Source organism: Xyrauchen texanus, chromosome 31, assembly GCF_025860055.1.
Source record: "Xyrauchen texanus isolate HMW12.3.18 chromosome 31, RBS_HiC_50CHRs, whole genome shotgun sequence".
NCBI classification, from domain to species: Eukaryota; Metazoa; Chordata; class Actinopteri; order Cypriniformes; family Catostomidae; genus Xyrauchen; species Xyrauchen texanus.
Genome location: NC_068306.1, coordinates 15,569,167 through 15,596,228, shown reverse-complemented (window position 1 = coordinate 15,596,228; position 27,062 = coordinate 15,569,167). Strand labels below are relative to the sequence as shown.

Sequence of the window (27,062 nt, the reverse complement as noted above, 5' to 3'; positions counted from 1 at the left end):
CTGCATCAGGCTCATTAATGGGCTCCATTAGCTTGGCTCCCCAGGCATGGTTGGGGTGCGTTAGGCTGATGGTAAACACAGATGCGCTTGGTGAGGCGGGTGACAGGCGCTTCTCTCTCAGGGAAGTTGCTAATAGCGGTAACGCCAGAGAATCGTTCAATCACTCTGGTCTATAGACATCTCCCCTTTTTCCAGCAAATGATGACCAGAGGATGCAGCGAAAATGAGCCGCAGCTTCAATTCCCAAGATCTTTATCAGCATGATCATGATGATAGCATATACAAATCCCAGTGATCCATGCTATCAAACTAGTCTGGTATTTGCATGTCATTGACAGATTTGATAGGATTTCAGATTTCATTTCCTTTGAATTAGGGTGCTTTACTACACAGATTACATACCGTAATCAGGCGCAATGCAACATGTCAGTGACAGGCAATTTGCCTGTTCACACAGAATGCAAAACTACTGCGTAAAGTGACAAAATAACAGTCAATCAGAACATGTTTGATTTTAAATGTAGTAATGGGAAGACAAAATTTGGATGAATGAGATTTCACAATGGGTGTGGTTTTCCGGGCCTGGAATAATTCAAGAGTAAAATCATAAAAGTCATGGAAATTTCTGTAGTGAGTATACTGTACATTTTGCTCTGCTCCAAAATTGTTTATCAGCTAGGTTTTGCTCACCAGCCAAAGTAATATCTGATTTGTTAAATAAATCTTTCTTTTGAATTGGTTAATTTCAACAAATTGGTAAAAAATGTCCACAAATCAATCAAAATTTTTTGTAACAAATCAGTTTAAGGCAGGGGTGCTCACACTTCTATGGCATGAAATATACTTTTTAGTAAGATCTACCATGCATTGTAGCCCGTTGATTCCTATACCAGTGAAATTGGAAAATCTTGATACCAAAACAAATACTTACTAATTTGTTAATTAGGTAAACATTGTTTCAAGTTCTCAAATAGACAATTTCAAGACAAATTTCAAGACAAGAAAACAGTCAGTAATAAAATAAATACAAAAAACTAATTATGAAAGCGCTTAAGTGCTTACATTTTCTAACAGCAGTATCAATAAGAAAACCTTCAGAGATAAGTTTTTTTGGATAAAACTACATAGATTGCAGTTCTTCACTGCATGATTAAAATATACATTCATATTTTTTTTAAGCTACTAAAGTCCAGCAAAGAGCAATGAATGGGTGTCTCATTTTCTTGTTACTGTTGTTTGATTAGTATTAACAGCATAAACAGGGGTGGACTGGGAAGAGAAATCGGCCTGGAATTTTATATAGAAACTGGGGGAGGGGGGTTAGCATGTCGCTGCCCCCTTCGGCATTTCGCCGTTTTGTGGCCCGTTGTGCATAACGTGGCGGGCCCATTTCAGTTTCGCGGCTGGCCCTTCAGATATTTTGATACATATCCACTGTTAATTCACCAAGACAGGCATTTTGAAGTATATTTGAGGTGCACATCCACATTACTGTGAGTGATTTCACAGCACATACACATAGAAGCCGTCAGTCAGACCGTGCATGGGGGGGGGGTTCCAAAACGTAGGATGGCAGCAGATGAGTCATTCATATTCATGAGGAAAGCGATACCTTATTGGTTGGAGAAAATATAACCCAACTCTAACCTTAAGAATAAACCCAACGCTATCCAATCAGACAGAGCTGCCATCCTACATTTCGTAAATCCGTGCAATAAGGAAATAAAAAGTGATCTTTAAGTTTATCATTATTTTTGTCATTTCTCTTTCGACTCCCTTTCCCTTTTGACATGTCAACAAGATCGCAATCGAAATAATGAGCACCCCAGGCCTAAGGTCTGTCCTTGTCTTTCATCAATGCAAAGCACTGTCATGTTGATATAGTCCCTCTTGTAGATGTACAAGGTCAATCAGCCTCAGTTATCTAGGTAGTTGTATTTCAGGAAGGGACTGTCCATACATAATGTGGATATGCTTCGCCTGAGCTCAACATATGTCTATCAGTGTTTCACAGAGGTGTTGGAGCAGAGCTTCAGGTCCGGATATTATTCACCTCCATCCCAACAATGACCCTAGCTAATCGCAGCCAGGGGCGAAAATTTCATCAAAATGTTGGGGGGGACAATAAACGTAACAATTCTCAAGACAATACAGGCAAAATTGTACTTGCAAGGATACGTGTACACAGAGGAAAGCCTTACTACTATTATTAGTGTAGCATGGAGACCTTATCCTTCTTCTCAAAGTTTCTTTCTGGTTTAATGAAAAAGCTGACTAAATTGACCAAAAAATTATTCAAAACCATACATTTTTTGTAAGTTGTTTACACAATCAAGCCACCAAAATACAATTGAATTTGAACTTAACTTCAACTTTTATTTATTTTATATATCACATTTAATAGCAAAGTTGTTGCTTCACAGTTATAATTAAAACATACATAAAAACATTTACCATGCCTAGCAAATGAAGGCATGACCACACTCTTAGACATATACCCTCACACAACTGTATAGTGAGATCTGTATAGACGAGAAAGAGGTGAAAAAAAATAAATAAAAATAAGTTATTACTTCAATTAACAAATTCCCTTAACTAAAAGCTAAGTTAAAAAGATAAGTTTTCAACTTAAATGTAAAAGTAATGAAAAACGTCAATATTGTGAAAAAGTGTCCCCATATAAAATAAATAAAATTAGTTTGTAACAAATAAAAATATTATGTTATAGTCACTGCTCTATATTAAGTAATAAAAAAATAGCTGTAATTTAAATCAAACTTGCATGACAGGACAGGCACTAAACAAAAGTACCAAATATATGTTTCCTGGTATCACTGGGCCCCACAAACTCTTGGCATATTTTGTTTATGTTAAGGCTGTCCAGCCTGTCTTTGTGAACATTGCAGACTAACAGACTGTTAAGTCTGTCTTGGCCCATTGTAGCCCTTAGCCATGTCTTCAGTCTCTGCAATGCACTGAAGCTCCTCTCAGCATCACACGAGGACACTGGCACCACCAACAAAATTCTGACAAGAACCTCAACTTGGTCAAACAACCCCCGTACCTCCACTGGCATTCCCCTGTGGACCTCTGCTGCCTCGCCACTGCTGCTACAGGGGTATTTCTGGCAAAAGAGGGGCAACTGTACTGAGAGAGTACCTCTATGCAACTCAGGGTACTCAACTATTGCATCAGTTAACACCCCGGTCAGAAGCATTCTCTCTATATTTTGCAGAGTCTTTAGACTGTTTTGATTGAAACGGTCACCAAACTGAACCTCCACACAATCCAATACTTTAAAGAACTCTCCCCTGTAATGATCCACTGCTTTGCCAGCAAAGCGCCTTGAATTTGTTGTCTCAATAGTCAACTGTTTCAGTGGAGTTAACCAATGCTGTAGCTTTCTCATACAGTTCAAGATAGCTCTTGTCATTTCTCTTTCCCTGAAGAGAGGATTGGACACAATCTACTGCAGCCTGCATACCAGAGACAGTCTGGGTCTTCTTCTGCAGTGAAATGTTTAGGCACTCAAGCTCTCCAACAACAGCAGAAGCAAGTGTGAGGCCCAACACAGTCTTACCTTTGCTGAAGTGCTCAAATAAGCCACTGGAGGTTGAAGCTGTCCTAGATGTACTTTTTGCCATCTCCTCTAGGCTGCCAAGTACCCGCTCATACTGCCCTAGCACAGCTATTATAGCAGAATTGCGCACAGTCCACCTGGTTGGAACTAGCGGTTTCAGTGTAGTGATGGGTACATTTTCAGAGGTAACTATGTTTTCAAACATTCTCTTAAATTTTCCTGACTGACTGAAAAGGATGCCTAACTGGTGGACCCAAGAAAGGCAGTCCCGGATCATTGGGGAGGCTGAGAAGCCAGCCTGTGTGATCAGATTGACACAGTGTGCGCCACAATGCACATAGAGGGCTAATGGCTGCTGCTCTCTCACTATTGCCTGTGCACAGCTGTACTTTCCTGCCATGTTTGAGGCACCGTCGTAACTCTGCCCACGTAAAGCAGACATGGGCAGATTGAGCCTCAACAGCACATCAATTACCATCTTGGCAATGCCCTGGCCTGTTGTCTCTGACAAACTGTATAATCCAATAAATTCCTCATGTGGAACAAGATCATTGTCCACATAGCGCAGACAGACACTTTCCTGCTCAACACCAGAAATATCCTGGGTACCATCAACTACTACAGAAAACTGAACAAGGGTTGGAGACATAATCTCACTTGCAATGTCTCGGATTATTGTATTGGCCATCATTTTCAGGATTTCATTCTGTGATTTAGGGCTTGCGTATGCAATGGTGCGATCTGTTAACCATTTCAATAAAATGGGATCATCCTCTTCTGCCCTAAGTTTCAGGAGCTGATTCAGATTCCCACTTTCATCAGTATGGCCTCTTAAAGATTGTCCCTGCCTTGCCACATGCCGTACAGAGCTAACAATTCTCTTCAAGCAATGTCTTGCCACCTCCTGCTGTTTACCCCATGCACTGGACAACTGGGCACTGACTGGGTTTGACTGATGTGCACTCACAGTCACATAATGTCGGTGGGCTTGGGAGGTCTGGTGTGCTGTACATTTTTCAATGGCTTTTTTCCAATTTCTAAAGCCTGTACTAATGAAAGCAGCATCAGGTCTATGACCTAAAGAGTACTGATTTGAAACACCTTTGCTGCAGTAAAAACACAAGACCCCTCTCACTGATGGACTGTAATGTAGCCATGGAAAGTCTTGGTACCATTTCTCTTGAAATGCCAATGACTTGTTTGGAAGTATTTGTTTTTACATACACTGGGGATGTGGTTGGTATGGCTTTGTGCAATCACTGAGATCTGAACTAAAAACTGTGCTCCTGTCCCCTGTGCTGGTACTGGGAATATCATCTGCTTTTGCTGCTTTCTCTGGCTCTCTCCCTGGTTCTGACCCTTCCGCTACTCTCACTGTCTCAGGACAGTCTGACTCCTGGAACAGAAGATGTGTTACATACTTCCAATAACTACCTCATTCAACCCAATAGCAAGACTTCTAAATAAAGACTTTTTTTTTGGTGAGCCAGTGGTGCTCATCTGCTGAACAGCCACACCTCCAAAATACATGAACAAAAGCTCAACAGCAACACACTTACCTGAGACTCTAAACCTGACTGTCCCTGGTCTTCCTGTCCCTCAGTACTTTCTGTATCCTTTGCCTGTGACACCGTGACATTAGTATTTCCATAAGCACCCATTCTTATAAAGATGTTTTGCCTGCCTTAATTTTCTACTTACTTTGCGTTTTGGTGCACTGAAAAATGATCTTATGTCCGTTTTTCTTTTCTCTGTCATTTTATCTGGCCAAAAACACAAAGCAATAGTTGTTTAAATATGTTAACCGCTAACGTTCATAGGTTCACCACGCTGTATTATAATAATGATTCAATTATTTTGCGTCCTTCACATAGTATTTTAGGTTTCGTCTGGGACAGAGGACGTCTCTTAGTTAGATATTCAACTGCAGCAAGCCCACTGATTTGACACTTAACATTAGGGGTGTGCGATATTGACAAAAAATTATCTGTCTCCATTTTCTGGGATTTTATCGATAACAATAAATAAGTTTTGGATATTCTTCATATTCTGTGTGGCAGTCAGTTCACAGCAGTGACAAAAAAAAAAAAATTCTAATACGTTTCAGTTGATTTTTACCTTTTATGGGCATTTTTACCTTAATACATTTATTTTTAAACCTAATTATATGCATGCATGATCTTTTGTGTAAATTTCATAAATGTAATCAAATTAAATTATAAGAAGACACAAAAGGGCCGTTACCAATCAAATTAAATAAGTATCAACACAATATTTGCAATGGAGAGGAAACACAGAAGCTGCACTTAAAGTAGCATTTAGATGTTTTCACACAGACATAAATAATATGACGTTTTAAAAATAAAATGTTGAATATTTATATTTGAAATTATTTAAAGGGGTCATGACATGGTTTTTTTTATTGTATTATTATGTTCCCTTAGGTGCAATTATAGTATTAATATATTTTTTTTTTAAGAAAAACTTTTAAAATCTAGTGATTTATGACCTTTTCCCACCCTGTTTCTCATCCTCTGATTCAAACAGTCTGTTTTGGGGGCGTTTTCCATTTAAGACTTCAGTGTTAACGCCCACTGTTATGATTGGCTAACGTCAGTGCCTATGTATCAATTATTGACGCCCCAGCCAGAACAATATGCAAGTAAACTAAGTAAAAACACTGTGATTATTCATAATGAATGAAATTGCGCTTTAAAAAGTAGTTTAAAGTTTAAAATAGATTACTTACAGTTTGCGTCGTCGTTGTTCCCAGAATAGTCGGCACGGACTTATCTTTGAGCAACAGTTTTCTGGCAAAGCCAGCATCATATTGAGATTTGTTCTCAAAACAGTCATCCTTAAAATGTACAGAACAAACGCTTAAGTTAACACTGCCGTGACTGGAACGTCCGCAAAAAATAAACTGCATCCATTTTTCCTTAACGTCTGGATCTTTCGGCAGCTTATTCAGAGGTTTTGTTTGACCACAGCCAGGAACAGCACATCTGTGTGGCATCGTAATTTTCCAGTGCACAAGTAGTCTCTGTCAGAGCTCGCTGTCCATCGACTGAACACTTGTGAGGCGCACGGCGATACGAAATGAGCGTAGTTGTCTTGCGCTTAAATCGTAGTTATCTTGTGCTGGAGGCGGTCATATGCAAACGCTGTTACGTCACTTCTAACCGACACGTCACTTCTAACCATGAATCCAGAACGAGCTGTATTTTGAGCTTGATTAAATAAATGATTCATTTAGAATGGGGAGGACGTCTTAAAATATTAAACTTGCAGGACGTTTTAATGATACAAAGACCTCTTATATACCAAAAGATCAAGGCAAATTTGGTTTCTCATGTCATGACCCCTTTAAAACATGAAAAGATACTTTAAATGTGAAATTAAAACCGCCAGTAGGAGGCAGTAAGTCACTGTTAATGAGTGAGTCATTGAGATTCATTCAACTGATTGTTCAAAAAGCGGATTAATTCAGTAAGGAAACACCTTGGTGTTTTTCTCAGAGACGCAATTACAGTGCTGCAGAAGGATACATAGCAGACTGCATCAGTGACAAAATTACATTGGTAGTTTGGTACGCAATCATATATTTGTTTTTGACATGATTTATTAATGACTCAGCATCATCTATATTAAAGAGAAAATAATCACTTCATCCGATGTTTAAAGTGAATAAAATAACATTGACTTACTGGAGTTCCACAACTACTCAAAAACGTTGTTCTTCTCTCCCGCCACCGAATGTATTTGTGTCGGTGGTGAGGTAAAAGGGCGGAGGCAGTGGACCAAAGCACTGTGAGGCAAGGGAGGGGGACTCAAAATGTTTAAAACTTTTTTGTTGTTGCCCGTTTGCATTTGTATTATTTTATTCCTTAAACATTTATTTTAAGAATATATCATTATATTATTTACAATACACATATTTTAATGATATTTTAGGGGGGGACAACCCTCAGATGGGGGTCCTGACCCCCCGACCCCCGTGATTTCCGCCTATGATCGCAGCATCATTATTTCTGCACAGAAAATGAGAGAGAGAGAGAGAGAGAGAGAGAGAGAGAGAGAGAGAGAGAGCACTGATGACTACATGTGTGTTCTTTGGTAGATTGTGTTCTTGTGTAAGACATGACAACACTAAACGCCTGCTCAGAGATTAGCTTAGTCTGGTGAGGGCTACGAATCTGACAGCGTTAATCTCATTTCCCATTTGCCATGTTGTCATGCCCAAATACATTTAACGAGGGTGAACCAGACTCATTAATTAAATTAGCTTCCTTATCCATGCATCTCTCTCCAAGTCCACTCATCACATCTCGGATTGGCCCCAATTTCCAGAATATTCAGTCAGGCAAATGCCATATCGTTCGTTTTGTTTTAAATTGCCTGGCCTTTCACCTAGCACATTAAGCACAATTTCTTTATTCTGTAATTCAGTTTTGCTGCAGGGTACAGGGAGGTCATCTAGGCTTGGAACAGCCAGGAAAAGTTTTTCCTGACTGCTGGCAGGACTCAGTCGGGAGTAGAATGTTTAGTTCTGATGGTCCATACCAGCTGAGCTAGAGGGAAATTAAGGATGAATAAAAATGTTACCATTTTTGAGCTCTTTGGATAAGTCACCCAAATCCTTTCACCTGATTAAGCACAACCTTGAAAGTATTTTTCTCACTCGTGAAAATTTTAAAATGCGCTATGCTGCAGCCTGTCTCATATCTGCCATTTTGGAAAACACTTTGCAGGAGGGGCAATTTGTCCTTTGGTAATATTCGTGCAACTATATATATATATATATATATAAATAAAATCAACCAAAAATTGTTAAATGTTTATCGGGTGTGGACTATTGAGAATTTTACAAACCTCATCTTCATTGTCCATCAGTGGAGAAGTACCACATTTAATATACATGCAAATAGAAATTGACCACAAAGTTTAGGCTAGAAACTGCTTAAATTCTCTGAATTCAGTGAGACTTGAATACAAAGTGCTGTTTGAATATTGTAATCTTTTAATATGGGTGCAGAAATTAATATGACATGAAATGTGTAAAATGTGCGAAAAGCCTTACCGTAAACCACATTCACATTTGAGTATACAGAACAACCAGTTTGTTTTTGTCGACTTATGGACAACAAAGTGATGTATATTTTCACAGTGCTTTACTTGAATGTCAAGCCTCCATCATTGTGAGTCCGGTGAGATGATGTCTCTTTCAAATACCTCTCTTAAAGATCAGTTTTATCCATAAGCTAATTTGACACCCTTTGTTTAATCAGAGGGTTAAATGAGGGTTTTCAAAATGGCTCACCCATTTTTTTCTGTACATTATCTCTCTTGAAAAACACTTTTCACCAGACAAATAGTGTATTGTGCATTATTGTTATTATTAATTTTGGTGCTTTTTCTATTTTATTGACACAACAGTGGAGCATTGACAGAAAATGTGTAGACTATTGACCCATAATTTGGGTAATTGTAACAGTCTGATTAGGTCTAAATTCATTATTGTGTTTTTCTCAATGTAAATAGTTTTAGTGGTACTATTACTGTTATACAAACACTACATGGCCAAATGTGTGCACAGTCCCATCTAATTAACATTGGAGGGCCATCTATTCTTTTTGGCCATATAGTTTACAGTTTATATGTTTGTTATACCAGAATATGGCAGGTAGATTTGAAGTAGTTTACGAGGTACTGTATGAAGGAAAATGGCACAGTTTCCTCATATTCCCCTTGTATACAAAGCAAAACATTTACCTGTGAAAATGAATCTGCTTTTGTGCTTCTAGTGAACAGTGAGTAGCGTATCGTCCAAATATTGATATTTCCTGTCTCGGCTGAGGATAAAGCTCTCTATCTTTTACTGGATTGTAAACACTGATATCAAGCATGTCCACAGACATGGCAAAGGAAAAAGCAAGTTGAAGTTGAAAACCCACTATGCAAGGCTTGACATATTACTCCTCTGATATCATTCATCCTTTGACGTGTGCGGATGTCTCATAACTCGGGAAGATCTAAGGCTGCCTCCCCTGTTGGAATTGAGTCTTGGCCTTTCTTGTAAAGTATTCTCCCGCTCACTTGCAGGTAATAGCTCAAAGCTTAAATTGCAGAAACCCCGGTCATCGAACTGATGTCACAGATGTAGCTGCAGGGGATAGCCCGGTTTATCATATGCAATCTGGCACACTGGGAGACAAGCCAGACACCTTGGGTATTGCCAAGTAATCAACATCCTGTCTGTCATTTTAGACAGGAGCTCAAGATGAGACCTGTTTTCGTTCAGCTAGTCTTTTTATCAGAGCACTCACCACTTGTCTGCCAAGGCTGGATACTTTTTCATTTCCTTCCCTGTTGAACACCATGTTAATTTACTCATCTACCTTGCCAGGCCTCAATGTCCTGTCATTACCATGTCTGCAAAAAATGCATGTTAAAGATGATCCATTCATCCATCCATCCAAATATACTGTACTGCAGTGTAATGATATGTATTATGGTTTCTTTAATTCCTTACTTTTTTCCTAAATTACATTTCATTTGGAGGGAAAATCTTGCACATTTTTAATTAAAATTTTTTTAACTACAAAATAATTGAGTTTCATATTGCGTAGGTGTTTGGTAGAATCTCTAAGAATTTTTTGGGAAACTGGAAACTTTTGCCATTTGAGTCTGATGGTGACTTGCTTGACTTCCCCTATCAAATATTCTTCTCCAAATTAGAAAAAATCATAAAAAGCATAACAATCTTGTTGCGTTTTTGTCATAACAACACATATTCCTGAGGCATTCTAAAAATGCCTGTTTTTAAATCTGTAACAGTAAAAAGCAATGCATCGATGATAAGATTTCCTGCCAAATAACTCAAGAGCATTTCTACTGTTTTAATTTGAAGAAATATCCATCTTCTTCTCCCCTCATCCCCATTTATTTTCCCCTCTCCAGGTCTTTTGTGAACTGCTTAACACACTGTTTGCTAATACGGCCTTTTATAGCAATTAAATGCTGTCTCTGTGGTGCTGCAGTAATCGGCACCCCAGGCTATCTATGCTGGCCTGGTTCAAGTGTGTGTGTGTCTGTGTGTGATATACAGTATCATAACTGATTCCTCTCACACATTGGGGTTTTAACTGGGAGCTCTGAGGAATCCTGCAGGTGTTGAATCTCAGTCAATGTTTAGCATCTCTCTCATTTTCTGTTTTCCCTCTGTGTGACACAGCAGAATACCTTTATATTTTCTTATAGTAATTAGGGTACTACGGCGCTAAAGGCACACCTTAAGAAAAAATAGCTTTCTCTCTGGTCACAAAGTGTCTCATGATTCAAGAAATATATTTATTTTTATTGCATATTGATGGATTAATATCATTTGTGTGAAAACAAATAACAACAGAAGGTTGTTTTGAATAAAATTCAATTTTTTATTTATGTATATATATTTTTTATAGATGGCGAGGGTGTCTTTTACACCAGACTTGGGATATTCATTAGCTACATGCTTTTTCAACATTTAAAAAAACTGTGAATCAACCTTTAGACATAACATGCAATGATCTCATGGATCAGGAACATTGTGCAGTGCATAGTATCAAACAGGTGATTAGGAAAATGCTGTGGTAGTTTTTGTTGCTATTTAGTGTTTTGGGAGAATATTTTTTTTTTACTCTGTGGAGCCTTTAGCCCTGTTGTACTCTACTTGAGAATCAAAACTGGTTATTTTGTAGTGTAAGCACAAAGATGCTTCTCTACTTTTCATAATGGCAGATATAGGGATAAGAATTTACCTAGCCAAAGTGCTCACTATTTCCTCAGCCCTATGAGACCCTCCAGAATAAACCAAACAAAGACTGTGATAAAGACTTGTATTATATGTTTTTACCAGTAATTTTTCTCTTTAAATTTAAGCATGCCAAGCACCTCAAAAACACCCCAAAATAGGAAGAAAGGAATAAAAACAATTAATGCTTTGCCATGGCAACAATAAACAAACAATAAACAATTTTTCAATAAAATTTTATATCAGCAGTTTCTAGAAATTATTATAAAGAATTTTGAAGCAATTCATGTAAACAAAAGAGGGGTATTTCAAAGTCTGTTAAAAGTACCATACTTTCTGCTGCCAGTTGGTGGCACTATGAAAATGGGATTATCCCATAAATGGCCACATAAATGGGATTATCCCCCATTACCAAACATACAGCTGAATTTTCATCAAAATCACACAATGCACACAGAAGATATAAGGCACTTCCTGTTTCCCATTTTTCACCATAAATGTATTGCCTTGGAGAATTTCAGGTTAACATAATAGGGATATTTCAAAGTCTGTTAAAAGTGACACACTTCCTTTCACCAGTTGGTGGCGCTATGGCCATGACCCACAATAGCCACATCAATGTGATCAGCCTGCAAGGACAAACATTTAACTAAATTTTTATGTAAAATCACACCACGCACGCAGACGATATTAGACATTTCCTTTTTTATTTATCGCTTGGCCATGGCAACACTGTTCAATATATCAAAAATACTTTCACTATTTAGCATCATCAATGTCTTGGCATGATTTCGGCCACATTTGGTACCTGTAAAAGGAGTATATAAAATTCTTGAGTATGCATTTGTCAAACAATCCAAAATGGCCAACAGCCTTTTGGGCAGAGCTTATGATTGTCAGCACGAAAGTTGTCCGGCTTCATGAGATCTATATGTGTACAAAGTTTGGTGACTGTAGCTCAAAAGGGATGCGCTACATAGCCCCCGAACATGCCCATGTTCTTGGTGGTGTTCCGCAGAGACCCCCAGGGGGCACCCCCCATCTGTAACTTTGTCGTGCCCTAATGGCCAGCAACTCTGATGTGTGTGCAAGCATGTTATGGTGCCATCGCCACTTGGTGGCACTAGGAAAACAAAGCATGGTGGGTGCATCCATTTGAGAGGGTAAATATAAGAGGACTATTTCAGTTACACAAACTCTCACTTTCTTTTATCAGTTGGTGGTGCTATGACCGTGAACCACAATAGGCATATCAATGCAAGTGGTCGACATGACCAAACATACTGCTCAGGTTTGATCTAAATTTGTCAATGTATACAGAAGATATGAGACAATTCCTATTTCCCTTTGTTCACCATAAATGTATTGCTTTATCATGGCAACACCGTTTGATATATCAAAAATGAGTTCAAAATGTAGCATCTTCAATGTCTTGGCATAACGTTGCCTAATTTTAGCATCTTCTAGATGGCACTACAGAGCCCCCTCTCCATGCCCATGTATGAACTTTTGCCATGCCCTAATGGCCTACATTACAGTTATACAGGTGAAACTCGAAAAATTAGAATATCGTGCGAAAGTTCATTAATTTCAGTAATTCAACTTAAAAGGTGAAACTAATATATTATATAGACTCATTACAAGCAAAGTAAGATATTTCAAGCCTTTATTTGATATAATTTTTATGATTATGGCTTACAGCTTATGAAAACCCCAAATTCAGAATCTCAGAAAATTAGAATATTACATGAAATCAATAAAAAAGGATTTTAAATACAGAAATGTCGACCCTCTGAAAAGTATAATCATGCATATGTACTCAGTACTTGGTTTGGGCCCCTTTTGCATTAATTACTGCCTCAATGCGGCGTGGCATGGATGCTATCAGCCTGTGGCACTGCTGAGGTGTTATGGAAGACCAAGATGCTTCAATAGCGGCCTTCAGCTCTTCTGCATTGTTTGGTCTCATGTCTCTCATCTTTCTCTTGGCAATGCCCCATAGATTCTCTATGGGGTTCAGGTCAAGCGAGTTTGCTGGCCAATCAAGCACAGTAATACCATGGTCATTGAACCAGGTTTTGGTACTTTTGGCAGTGTGGGCAGGTGCCAAGTCCTGCTGGAAAATGAAGTCAGCATCTCCATAAAGCTTGTCTGCTGAAGGAAGCATGAAGTGCTCTAAAATGTCCCGGTAGGCGGCTGCGTTGACTCTGGACTTAATAAAGCACAGTGGACCAACACCAGCCGATGACATGGCTCCCCAAACCAACACAGACTGTGGAAACTTCACACTGGACTTCAAGCATCTTGGATTGTGTGCCTCTCCATTCTTCCTCCAGACTCTGGGACCTTGGTTTCCAAATGAGATGCAAAATTTGCTCTCATCAGAAAAGAGGTCTTTGGACCACTGAGCAACAGACCAGTTCTTTGTTTCTTTAGCCCAGGTAAGACGTTTGACATTTGAAGCCCATGTCCAGGACCCGTCCGTGTGTGGTGGCTCTTGATGCAGTAACTCCAGCCTCAGTCCACACCTTGTGAAGCTCCCCCACACATTTGAATGGCCTTTTCCTGACAATCCTCTCCAGGCTACGGTCGTCCCTGCTGCTTGTGCACTTTTTTCTTCCACACTTTTCCCTTCCACTTAACTTTCTATTAATGTGCTTTGATACAGCACTTTGAGAACATCCAACTTCTTTTGCAATTACCTTTTGAGGCTGTCCCTCCTTGTGGAGGGTGTCAATGATGGTTTTCTGCACAACTGTCAGGTCAGCAGTCTTCCCCATGATTGTGAATTCAACTGAACCAGACTGAGAGACCATTTAAAGGCTCAGGAACCCTTTGCAGGTGTTTAGCTGATTAGAGTGTGACACTTTGAGCCTACAATACTGAACCTTTTCACAATATTCTAATTTTCTGAGATTCTGAATTTGGGGTTTTCATAAGCTGTAAGTCATAATCATAAAAATTATATCAAATAAAGGCTTGAAATATCTTACATTCCTTGTAATGAGTCTATATAATATATTAGTTTCACCTTTTAAGTTGAATTACTGAAATTAATGAACTTTTGCACGATATTCTAATTTTTCGAGTTTCACCTGTATAGCATGAGTGTTATGAATGTGAAAAATAAATAAATAAATAACTAAAACTATGGTCTCCCAGCCCGCACAGATGGCTGTTTAAGAGGGACTTTGGGCACTTTCCAGCTGGCCTCCCAGCTAAAACCAGCTGAGCACCAGCTTGGCCTGACAGGGAGTACAGTTCAAACCTGCCATAACAACTTTAAACCAGCTAATACCAGCCAACAATCTTAGCCTGGTTTAGCTCTTTTTTTGTTAGCATCGACATGGAAAAGTGTTACAAATATGCCTGTTCTCTCTTACACAGACAAACACAATGCTACCTTTCACAGCATCTGATTTATGATGAGGTCTTTGAATCATCCTAGTGTGTGCATCCCTCACTTTCATAATGTCAGTGAATTGGGGGAATTTTATCATGTTATTTTGGGGAACTGCCACAGGGTTGACAGACTATCAGGATTCTGACAGATCTTCTCTATCTGATATTACAATCCATCTCTGTCCTCTCCAGTCTTACTGTTCTCCGCTGTCTGGCTCTCTATCTGCATCACGAGCACTGACACTCCCATCACATTGGTAAATACTACTTTAATTGATACCTGGGTTGTTTTAGAATTAATGAGCTGGCACCCATGGGCTGATTTGCAGCCTTTATTGCTCTCCAGAAATCATATTATTCAAACCAATCTCATTTAAATCTTCCATTCCCTAATTAAATCTTCACACCTGTCTCGTGCTACCCTGCAAGTGCAATTTGTTTCAGATTTATAGATGCACCTCTGTTAATATGATTCTGTTTTGACTGTCTTGGTGGTGTTTACATCGATTAATACAAAAAAACCCTGAATATTCTTGGTTTAAAACACATTAAGCTCATTTGACATAATGGTGATTACCACAAAACATTTATTTAACTTGTGCCTCTTTTTTTCTTTAAAAAAGAAAAAAAGAAGACGCACAAATCAATGTTACAAGGAGGCACTTACAATGGACGTGAATAGCGCTTTTCACAACACACATCGTTTCAAAGCAGCTTTACAGGAAATCATGCATTAACAAACAAACCAAAAAATAAATAAATATGAAACTGTAATATCAATAATGTCTTACAGTGATCATTGTGTAGATTGATTCAATATGATTGTTAAATGTGTATAGATTAAATAATTAAATGATAATTGTATTTAGAACCCCAGTGAGCAAGCTAAAGGCGACTGTGGTAAGGAACACAAAACTCCATAAGATGTTGGTTAATGGAGAAAAATACCCTTGGGAGAAACCAGACACTGTGGGAGCCAGTTCCCCTCTAGCTAAACAACATGAATAAAATGCCAGTGTTAGTTATTTGTGTGCAGTTCAAGTCTTGGTTTTAAATTTGTAAATTAAGTAAGCATGAAGGTCCAGTGTTTTAAAAAGAAAAATATGTTTTTATGAACTGTAAGATTAATGACAAATATATTTGAAGTCCATCCTGGATTAACTGCAGAAGTTTACATAGATGCATTGTCCTTTGTTATTTGACTGATGAAGGATTTTGTTGACAATTAAACGATAGTTTATGTGTTCAATTTCAAGAGTGTAGACAAAGGTGACGCAGGGAGAGATATATGAGTTGCATCGCAGTTCAACCTGCAGGTCATTTCGGTGAGGTTCGGTGGTGTCCATCCCAAATCAAAGGTTCAGCCAGTGGCATATGAATTATCCGATGTCTTACAGTTGGAGTTGGCAGCTGTTCATCCTCTGAAGTCAAAAACTGAAGTGATGTCTGGCTAGTATCGAATGTAATTTGTCGTCATTTCTCAGCGTCATGTAGCAGTGGTCCGACATCAAGCAGGAATGGAGCTGGATCTGGCAGGCTCTGGTAATCTCGGGATATGAATTCCAAGGTTGAGACAGGGAAACAAATAGAATAATATTAGCATAGATGCCATTAAATTTTATGCAGAATTATAGATCATGAAGGATGTTTCTGGTTCTGGCAAACCTAACTAAAGCAGCCTAATTGTGAGTTTAAGGATAAATTAGGTGTTTGCCTGGCTAAATAGAGGAGTCTTTAGTCTAGATTTAAACTGAGTGAGTGTTTGAGAGACTATTCCATAATTTAGGAGACAAGTATGAAAAGGATCTACCTCCTTTTGTGGATTTTGATATTCTTGGAATTATTAACAAGCCAGAATTTTGTGAGCATAATGAACGTGACGGAATATAGCTTGTCAGAAGGTCACTGAAGTACTGTGGAGCTAGAACATTCAAAGCTGTGTATGTAGTTAATAGAAGTTTAAAATTAATATGAAATTTAACAGGTAGCCAATGTAACGACGATAAAATTGGGTTAATATGATCACATTTCTTAGCACTCTGGCAGCTGCATTTTGAACCAATTGAAGTTTATTAATTGAACTTGCTGGACATTCTCCCAGTAATTCATTACAATAATCTAGTCTTGAGGTCATAAATGCGTAAATAAATTTTTCAGTATCAGCAACAGAGCATGTGTTTTAATTTAGCAATATTTCTCAGGTGGAATAATGCTGTTCTACAAACATTGGAAATTAGATTTTCAAAGGACAGTTTGCTATCAAATATAAGACCTATGTTCTTTGCAGAAGAAGATGACATAACAATACATCTATCAAGAGTCAAATTATAGTCTTATTTTTAGAGGTTTTTGGTCCAATCATTAGCACCTCTGTTTAGACAGCATTGAGTAGAAGGACATTTCTGGTCATCCAATCTTTGATTTCATTGATACACTGAGGCTAATTCAGAGAATTGTGAATTTTCATTGGGTTTAGAAGAAATATAAAGTTGGGTATCGTCGGACATAACAGTGAAAACTTATTCCATGATCCCTGATAATGTCTTCCAGTGGAAGCATATAAAAGGAGAAAAGCAGAGGCCCTAAAACTGATCTCTGTGGCACTCCATACTTCACTTTTGTTTGATTTGACAATTCCTCATTTACATAGTCATAGTGGTAACGGTTGTAGGAGTTTCTGCCAATTTTAAGAAAATCACTCAAAATCTTTGGGATTTTTATTTCAGAAGAATAGACTTTATTATCATACAATAAAGCCGAGTTGCCTGCAGAACAACCAACACAACAACTGAAGCATCTCTGGGTTTTGGTTCACTTAAATACAGTCCTCTAACAAGGTGGGGCTATTCCTATGCTTTAACCCTGGTCAGATTATTTTAAGAAGTGGACAGGAGACACCTGTCTCACCATATATTTTCTCAGCAGTCATGAGAGCACATATATGAGGCTATTCCTGTTCCTGCACATACCTTCAAATTGTCACACATATGTTGAGCACACATTCCATCACAACCACAGGCCTTTACTCACACACAGTAAACTGCATGTTTGCACGTCAGAAATAACTATGGTACAAATCAACAATGTTTACATTGATTACACCTGATTAATGTATACTTAACTTGATAAAAATACACAACACGGTCTGCTAAATAGGACCTAAGCCATGTTAATGCAACTCCACAAATACCAACATAATTCTCTTGCCTATTCAAGAGAATGTTCTAAAAGTGCTTAAAGTGAAATGCAGCCATGATCAGATGATAAGAGCAAGTCATTTGTAACTCTGATAAGTGCAGTCTCTGTACTTCACTGTAAATTGTAGCAACACCTCCTCCTCGACCCTTCAGACAAGGCTCATGTTTATAACAATAACCTGGGGGAGTAGATTAATTTAAACTAATATATTCATCCAATTTAAGCCAGGTTTCAGTCAAACAGAGCACATCCAAAATATGATCTGTAATAATTTAATTTACAATTAGTGCTTTTGTAGAAAGAGAGCTAATGTTTAGTAGCCCTATCTTTATGTGATGTTTATCATAAATATTTTGTATTTTTCAAGTTTGACCTTAATCAGATTTTTTTAAATGATTTAGTGAGTTTTGTGTTTGGTAGTTCAGGGAACAGACACAGTCTCTATATGATATCTAGGTGATACAGTCTCTATGTGTTGTAGTTTATGTGACCTATGTGAGGTCTCAAGGCAGCTAGCAGATGTTCAGACCATGACCAGATGTTTTGGCTGCTTCCTGACCTGAGCCCCAGTTATTCAAATACTATCATTATTAAGACTATAAGCCAAATTACTAGTGAGGAGAGCGGAACCGTTCCTGGACGTATGGAGTCCGTCTCTCTTTAGCAGGTCAGGTCTACCCCAAAATCTCTTAAATTAAATGCTATTCAAATAAATTATATGCTATTCTTCAATGCTATTCTCCAGACACCACTCAGACATACAGCCATTCAGTGACACTAATCTACTATAAACCTCATCACCACGATGAAAAGGGAGGGGGCCCGAGCATTTTACAGTGTATGACATAATTTTTGCAAGTTCACACACCTCTTTAACATTATCTCTAGTGTTCTCCAACTGGCGAAGCCGGACATAATTAGTGCCGGCATGAATAACAATTTTATAAACTCTAAGTTTAGCATTAGCCAGCACTTGTAAATTTTATCTGATGTCAGATGCCTAAGCCCCAGAAATGCATTTAACAATGTTTCCACATTCATTTCAATAGAATCACCAATTATTAGGGCTCTTTCAACATGATTCTTAGTGGGTGCATCACTGATTTGGGGGAATCGATTGGAAACCCTAACAGGAACGGGAGAGTGGTGTCGCTTTGCTGAGCGAGTATGTTGCTTAGACGTCACCCAATTGCCCTGCTGCAGGGGCTCTAGAGTCAGAACCAAAGTGTGTGTGTTGCTCGCTATTCTACCCGGAATCAAAACAGTATCTACCGGCTTCTCTTTTTCACTGACCTCCACTAGTGTTTGGATGTGTGCCTCTTGCTCATTAACCTTCTCCATCAGCTTGACTAATTCCTTACATTTATCACATGTGAATCTCTCACTGCTGATGGAATAAGCTATAGTAAACATATGGCATGTAATGCAGGAAGCAATAACATCAGCGGATGCCATGACTTAACCGCAATTGTTTTTTGTTGTTGATGTTATGGTTGTTCTTGAGTGGCGAGGGTTTGATATCGATGTGGTTCCTAATCAGCAGATGTTTGAGATTGATGCAATAATCCATGTAAAACACTGTGGAGAAAATGAATGCATGCAGTACAAGGTGAAAAAAGCAGAAAAAGAAATAGAAAACAAAGGAGAGAAATTGGATTCGCTGGGTATAAAACACACAGATGAAATAGTAGAAAAGTGTAAAACCTGAAGCATGCAGTAAAATGGCAAATGATAAAGTGATGAATGGATAAGAATAAAAATAAGCAATGCTTATACAATACACCCAACCGGCTGCTCGGCCTTACCTGTTGTTACCCCGTAACACTCGGGTTGAAACTGGAGAGCCTCGCAAATGTATTGGGTGTAGCCCAACCTGCCGCCAGTGCCCAGGAGGACGCAACACCTCTGGTGGGGTGCGCCCGAACTCCAAAAGGGGCACAGCAGGTCTTGTGACCACGACGTGCCTCGAAACCTGCCCTAAGGGAAGGGCAGAGAAAGGTGCGTTTCACCCCACCAGAGGTGTTGCGTCCTCCTGGGCACTGGTGGCAGGTTGGGCTACACCCAATACATTTGCGAGGCTCTACAACCTCTGCATAGAACCGGTTTCAACCCGGAGGGTGGGATAAGGCCATGAGTCGCGCTCTGAGCCCAGAAACCAATCACTCAGCCACAAAGGCTCAGATGGAGGGTTCCACTCAAACCCTATGTTTGCGGCCGCCCGGGCAAACAAGGCTGCTAACTCAGCATCTGCTTCATCCTGAGCTCTACCTCCGAGAGCGGTAGCTTAGTAGACTCATCTGCTTCCAAAAGCAGGATCCCACACTCCTATGTTGCAAACCAATAACTCATCACGAGCCCCGAATGTGATATTAAATCGCTGCATCACTTGTGAACACTACTGTTCAGAACGAGCATGCTGGGGGATGGGATGTCCACGGGGACTGAGCCGGCAGAAACACTCCCATATCCACATCCAGATCACCCATGGCACTCGCTGAGTTTCAACCCAGGATGGACCAGGTGGGAAAGCAGCTGCAGTGGCTCTCTGCTTCACATAGAAGGACAAGAGCCGTGACTGCAACACTCACATGGGCATGTTCTTGGGTGCTGGCAACCCAAGCACTTGAGACAGATTTCGTGGCCATCCGGTGGAGAGAGATAATGGCCACACCTAGTAGCACAATGGCAAAAGGACATCTTTGAAAAGACGGCAATCGTTTGTGTGAGCTCTTTTAGAGAAAATATACTCTCTTGAAAATGCTCTTTTTACACCTATGGACTCAGCCGTCAAGCACCCAGAGAAGCACAACACTCGACCGTGCGAGGGTGACTGCTGATACGCACCATAATTCCAGCAGCAATAGTGAGGTGACAGGACAAACACACATGTGCACTGAATGAGTGGTTCACACCATCTCCTTTTATACCCGTATGTCTGGGGTGGAGAGTGTCTTACAGATTCCACTCATCAATATTTATTGGCCTTTTCTGAATAAAGCAAAGGTAATTGAGGCTCTCAAGAGTGAACCCTTAGTGTCACTACGTCGACACAACTTCAAGTGAGTGACAGACAGGGAATGACTTTTACAACTAATTTGCAGAGATACTTATAGTGGGACTCATGGAATTTGTGTTCAAATAATGGTGGAAATACATTGAAAAATATGTCTTAAGAGCTATATGCCCCACATGTATTTCATCCCCGAATCTGCACGGTTTTAGAGTGTTGTGTTTTACTTTAAAAGCCGTATTTCTTTACTCTACAATGAGACAATTTAAGTCTTTTTCTGGGTTGAATATTTTGCAGGCCAGTTCATCAAAGTCCTCCTAGTTGTCTGAGCTTTCCATGAATTCCATTATTATATTTGTGCGTGCGTGTCTGTATTTTTGCATTTAAGAGAATGAAGTTGAGTGTATAACAACTGCAAGCAAGAAGATATGACTAGAAACTCACATTCAGTAATTTTCAGAATAAACTTGCATTAGCAAAATAGCTTTACAGTATAAACACTGAATGCTCCAGGGTCACTGCTGCATTTATGAATGCTCTGTGATGATTTAAACGTTAGCAGCAGGCAACACATGAAGAGCAACTGAGAATATATATGGTGCATGTGCTTCAATCTCTGGTTTTGTAAGCGTTTGAAGTGTTTAAGGTAGCATTAAGTTAGAACACTACAAACAGCTCCACACTTTCAAAAAGTGGTTTATTTCTAAAAGTAGTCACTGTCAATTGAGACATATATTTAAAACAAAATACTTTAAAGTAAGCTTTAAGGTTAAAGAGAATAAATTTTTAAGTATGGTGTGCTTATTAGATATCATTGATTGATACAAATATTTATAAAAAGAACTGCATGATTGCAGCTTATAAAAGCTGAATTTAAAATGTGCTTTAATAAGAATGAAAATGCAAGAAAGTCAGCGATTTAATTTTTCCTTTTAGCTTTCTGTTTTTTCCTTAGGGAATTTAGATTTTGTTGTTGTTGTTGTTGTTGTTTATTCAAACTATCCTCCAAGTGCATGCTTGTACTCTTTCATGTAGGCAATTTTGTTTCCACCAGTGGAGCTTTTATAGCACATAGTATGGGGTCCTGAACTGTATACATGCTGATAGATTATTGCAACACCTTGCTTTATGTGCAATTTGTTGTGGAAAAAACATGTCTGTTACCGATTTACTCTACGGACCAATACAAACTAATAAAAAATGAAAACAAAGTGAAATGATGTGAGAATAGGTATACAAGTAAACATCAGGGCTATTTATAATTACAATTAGCCTTTGTGATAACATAATTTCCATTATTTTCTGCATTTTAATTGCAGAAAATCAGTACAGCAGCCCGTCTTCAGCATCCTGTCGTTTGGCTGAATGCAGGTTTGGCTGAATGCAGGACCGATCTTTAGAATAATGCAAAGTATGCACAAATATGTTTAAAATGAAGTACGCTTACTTGAGATGAAGACTCCTTTCATGTCAGTGGCCTTAAAATAGCTGTTTTGGTTGCAGAATAAATTAACCGTGGGTGACAAAAGCAACTCAGAGTAGAGTATTGCTACAATGGCATTGTTAACCAGCATAATGCTGTAGTTAAAGCATCTACTAGAAGAGGCTAACTGGCATAAGCCAAACCAAGCCGGAACATAAGCAAAAAGTACTTAATGCATCTTTAATTTTCAGCTGAAGGTTTTTGTGCACTTAGTATTATGCTTATGCTATACTTTTGACATTTACATCAGGGTCAAGTTGAAGGATGGTGTGGCGTTTCTGGGGGCAAGGGCCAGCAACCCAGTGCAGTGGACAGTCAGTCAGGATGTCCGGAGCGAGGGACACAGAGTGGTCACCCTGCACTGTCGCAGAAAGGAAGCCAACTTCGGAAAAAGGTCAGTAACTATTTGGTTTGTCAATGTACTCATTTTATTAGCACTTTTATTAAAGAAAGATCATTTTGAATCTAGAAAATATGTTATTAGAAAAGTTATCATGGCAAAGTTTCAAGTTACTTGACCTAGAAGTTCAAAGATGAAGATTGCAGCTTCTGGCAAAAAACACTTCAAACAAAATGTTTTTTCTCACTTGGTTTCTGAGTTCCCTTTGTCAAGTTTTTGCCAACAAAGATCCAAAACACTGACATGCCTTGGCCTTTTGGCTGTTAGTCCTCAAATATAGGCAACTCTGCCTAATGACTGTTCTTCTAAACTCTTCTTCTTCTTCTTCTTCATAAATAGGCCCTCTGGCAGCAGCTTTTTCTCAGAGTAAAAGGAATATTTCACCCAAAAATTTTAATTAGGTCATAATTTACTCACCCTTATTCTTTTTCAGAACACAAAATAAGTTTTAATTAATGTTTTGGCCCATCTTTTAATATAATGGCAGTGAATATTGCCTCACTTTAAAGCTTAGAAAAGGACCCAAAAGTATCATAGTAGTGCATGCAATTCATGCATCATATTCCAAGTCTTCTAAAGGCATGCAAGAAGTCTTGGTGGAAAACAAACCAAAAGTAATTTCTCCATGAAAATCTTGATGAATGTTGCACATTCATGAGCACTATGAGAGAGTTTCACAGTGGCATGAATTGCATGCTATACTTTTATGATACTTTTGGGTAATTTTTTGCTTCAGCAGAACACAATGAAGATTTTTAGAAGAATATTTTAGATCTTTAGGTCCAAACAATGCAAGTGAATGGTGGCCAGAACTCTGAAGGTCCAAATATCACATTAAGGCATAATAAAAGTAATCCATTCAACTCCAGTGGTTTAATAAATGTCTTCTGAAGCGATCCTATCGATTTTGGGTGAGAGCAGACCAAAATGTAACTCCTTTTTCTCTTTAAATCTTGACCACAGTCTCCTTAGCGATTGTGGTTTTGTCATCTATTGCTCTGCGCATGCATCAAGCACTAGGTCGTGTCATCGAGCCTGAAATCACAGTTGTGCCTAGAGACTGCAATAGCAAGATGTACAGTGTAAAAGGAGTTATATTTTGGTTTGCTCTAAACCAAAAATGTTTGGATAACTTATAATGCAAGACACTTCAAAAGACAAAAATAAAATAAAAAATTGTAAAAGCCAATCAAAACTCAAATATAACCTTAATTTTACAGATTTCTTATTAGCTGGGCAGGCAGCCTTTTGGTTGGGCAGTGCACACCCTCGCCATGATCTGACACCCATTTGCTTACGTGCGCCCCTTCTCTGATAAAAAAAAAAAAATACTCATTCATTGCTAGCTAGAATGAGGCAAGGAAATAAACTCTGTTTAAGTATGGAATGCCTTGCTTTGTTTTTTGCCTATAAAACTGCAAATATATCATTTTCAAACTTGTCAGTTTGTATAATGGCTATGAAGTGGGAGGTGGCAAGGAGTGTTGACAGAGCCCTGAGCTTTCAAACACTCATTTTCAGCTAAAAGAGGAAAAAAATGATTGACATTAACAACATTTTCTTTCCGTGCCTTTGGAGTTTTATATAAATCATATACCAATAAAGTGCAGTTATTTGATTATGCTCTCTCATTGAAATTCCTATTGCACCTAATGTGTGGGGGTTTCGAAAAGATATCCTTGATATTATGACATGTTTTACCTAATTGTCATTTTTGTTCCGGGCTTCCAGAAAAATTTAATTTTTGGTTTATAGGGGCTTTTAAAGTTTTATGATCTCCTCACAAGAGAGCAGTAGTGTACGAGTTGCTTCAAAAGTACTCACAGAAGTCCTTCCAAAATTCTCATATCTAAAAAAAACACCCCAAAAAATTTAAATAAAACCATTTCTATGCAGAAACAGTCAGCATATCCTTGCGCAACTTTCACCTTGTCGTAAGAGCTTATGGGTTACGTTACACTCCCTGGATTTCAAACCTGATGGAAGTTACTGAACTGTTCCTTGATTTTAGAGGTCAAGAGATAATGATGATGTTGAAATTAGAGAGGTACTTGAACATGTGCAAGCTCCAGCCCACAGGGGGCAGATTGCTTATGAATTATTGTGCTTCCTCACTGATTTCTCGAGCTCTTCACTGTCTGACAAATTAATCTTTACACATTGTTTTCGAAAGTGTCAGCAGAAAATCATTATGTTAGGAAACTGAAACCGGGTGAGTGTGAAAATGTGGCCTCAGAAGTCAGCATAATGCCTCTTATGGAACAACTTTGGCAGCTTGCCTTTGATGCCTTAAAATTTGGCCTAAGTAGGCAGCTCACTAGGTTTGGTATGCAGTATACTGTACTTATTTAGTTAAGCTTATATTGTTTCAGTTTTAGGCTGAAACCCCTCAAAAAGCTGTAGATTAAATAGAGACTGGGATTTAAAATGACTCCACTATATAATAATTTAATCAGAATTTAAAGTTGTTGTTATGGTTTATTCAAATTTCTTGTAACTGGTCGCAATGGAGCTGGTAATTGAAGCAGTGTTAAACCAGTATTTTGGACTGTATAACTGAAGCACTAAAGGACAAATGGAAGAATTAGCAAATTCACATTACAACACTTGCAGTGCAGGAGATGACAAACTTGCAGACAATCTGATGTGTCATTTGAGAGCAATTACAGTATATTGGAGCATCTCACCAAAAAGTGAAATTTATAGTCACGTGTAGACACAAATGATTAAGAAGAGAGCAGAAGAAAGAAACTGTGTCAGTTTCTACAGGGAATATCAAAAGTCATCAAGGCTACTCTGCAAGAAAAACAGTATTGCACAGCTTGAATATGTTTTTTGAATCAAAGCATAAAACCGACAGATCTCATATTTTATGGTGCGCTGCACTTCGTGTATTCCTGTTTACTTTAAAATGTGCCCACCCTCCTCATCCTCTCTCTGCCTGCACAACATCTGTCTCTCTCATTCGGCATGACTGCGGTGGATTTATTTTGTCATATTCCTCTTAAACGGTGTGGGAAATGAGAGGATCAGTTACTGCTGGAAGAAGCAGATGCGCTTCCAATGAGTCCTTCATGTGGAATCCACAAATCCAGCCTTGCCCCATTCTGAAAGTAAACAAGTAGTGCTCTCTCTACCAGAATGACACGGAAAACTCAGCTATATGTCTTTACACTGCAAACAATCATTTTTGATAGTATCATTTCTGGTCTTGTTTTCTAGTAAACATATCAAAACATCTGTAAAGCTATAAAATGTGAAATTCCTGCAACATAAGCATCATCAAACAGAATTGGAAACATAATAATTGTTTTCAAACAGGTTTCCTGAACACTCCCCCTGTATTCCATTGGTTGGCAAAACAGATAATTACACCCAAACCAAAAGCCATTGGTTGAACCAATGTTACTTTGTCAAGCTGGGCAAGGTGCTCAAAAAAAAAGCAGAGTTTTAATAGTGACACTGAGCAATACTGTCCCAAAAAGCTTCACATTTTTTGGATTTTCCAGCCAAATGTGGATCATCACATTTTCAAAAAGTCTTATCGTTATGCACAATTTTGATTTTCAAAGTCAATTTGTCTTGTTTTTAAAGGAATAGTTTCCCCAAAAATTTCAATTCTCTCATTATTCACTATTATACCCTGATTGTTATGAAGGTAAGTGAGGACCCAAAAGCGGTGTATGAAAAAACAGAGTCTTTAATGAAGCTTAGTAGATAATGTCAACACAAAGTCTTCTCCTTGAGAGGAATACAAACAAAAACAGCCCGCAGAGAGGGCGATAACAAACAGCATAAGCAAGTGCTTCCTACGAGCTGGAGTAAGTCCACGGGTAGTTGACAGGGTAAGTGGAGAAGCGACAACAGGCTGTGGGTCTCTCCCAAGGCAGAGGGTAGCTGTTGAATACCACTCTCTCGTGGCGTCAGGTAACTGGGCACAGAGATAGGAGATGGTCTTTAGCGGTGAACAGTATAGTGACGGCGGATGCCAACAGGACAGGACTCTGGGCAGAGATAAACAGGGCTGTAGTTGCTTCTAGAGAAAGTATCACTGAGTGAGAATCCGACAGAGAATGTAGTGAGAGCGAGGAGAGAAATAGAGAGCTAATCAGAGGAAAGAGGGAACAGGTGGGCAGAGGATTAACGAGGAACTCAGGGAAGATGAGAAACAGCTGGAAGCGGTGGAAAGGAGAGGGA

At 38.8% G+C, this 27,062-nt stretch overlaps 1 pseudogene; it reads left to right on the top strand.

Annotated features, from left to right (window-relative positions):
• The window catches only part of LOC127625250 (transmembrane protein 132C-like), a 205,713-nt pseudogene that overhangs the window by 90,891 nt on the left and 87,760 nt on the right, over positions 1 to 27,062 (top strand).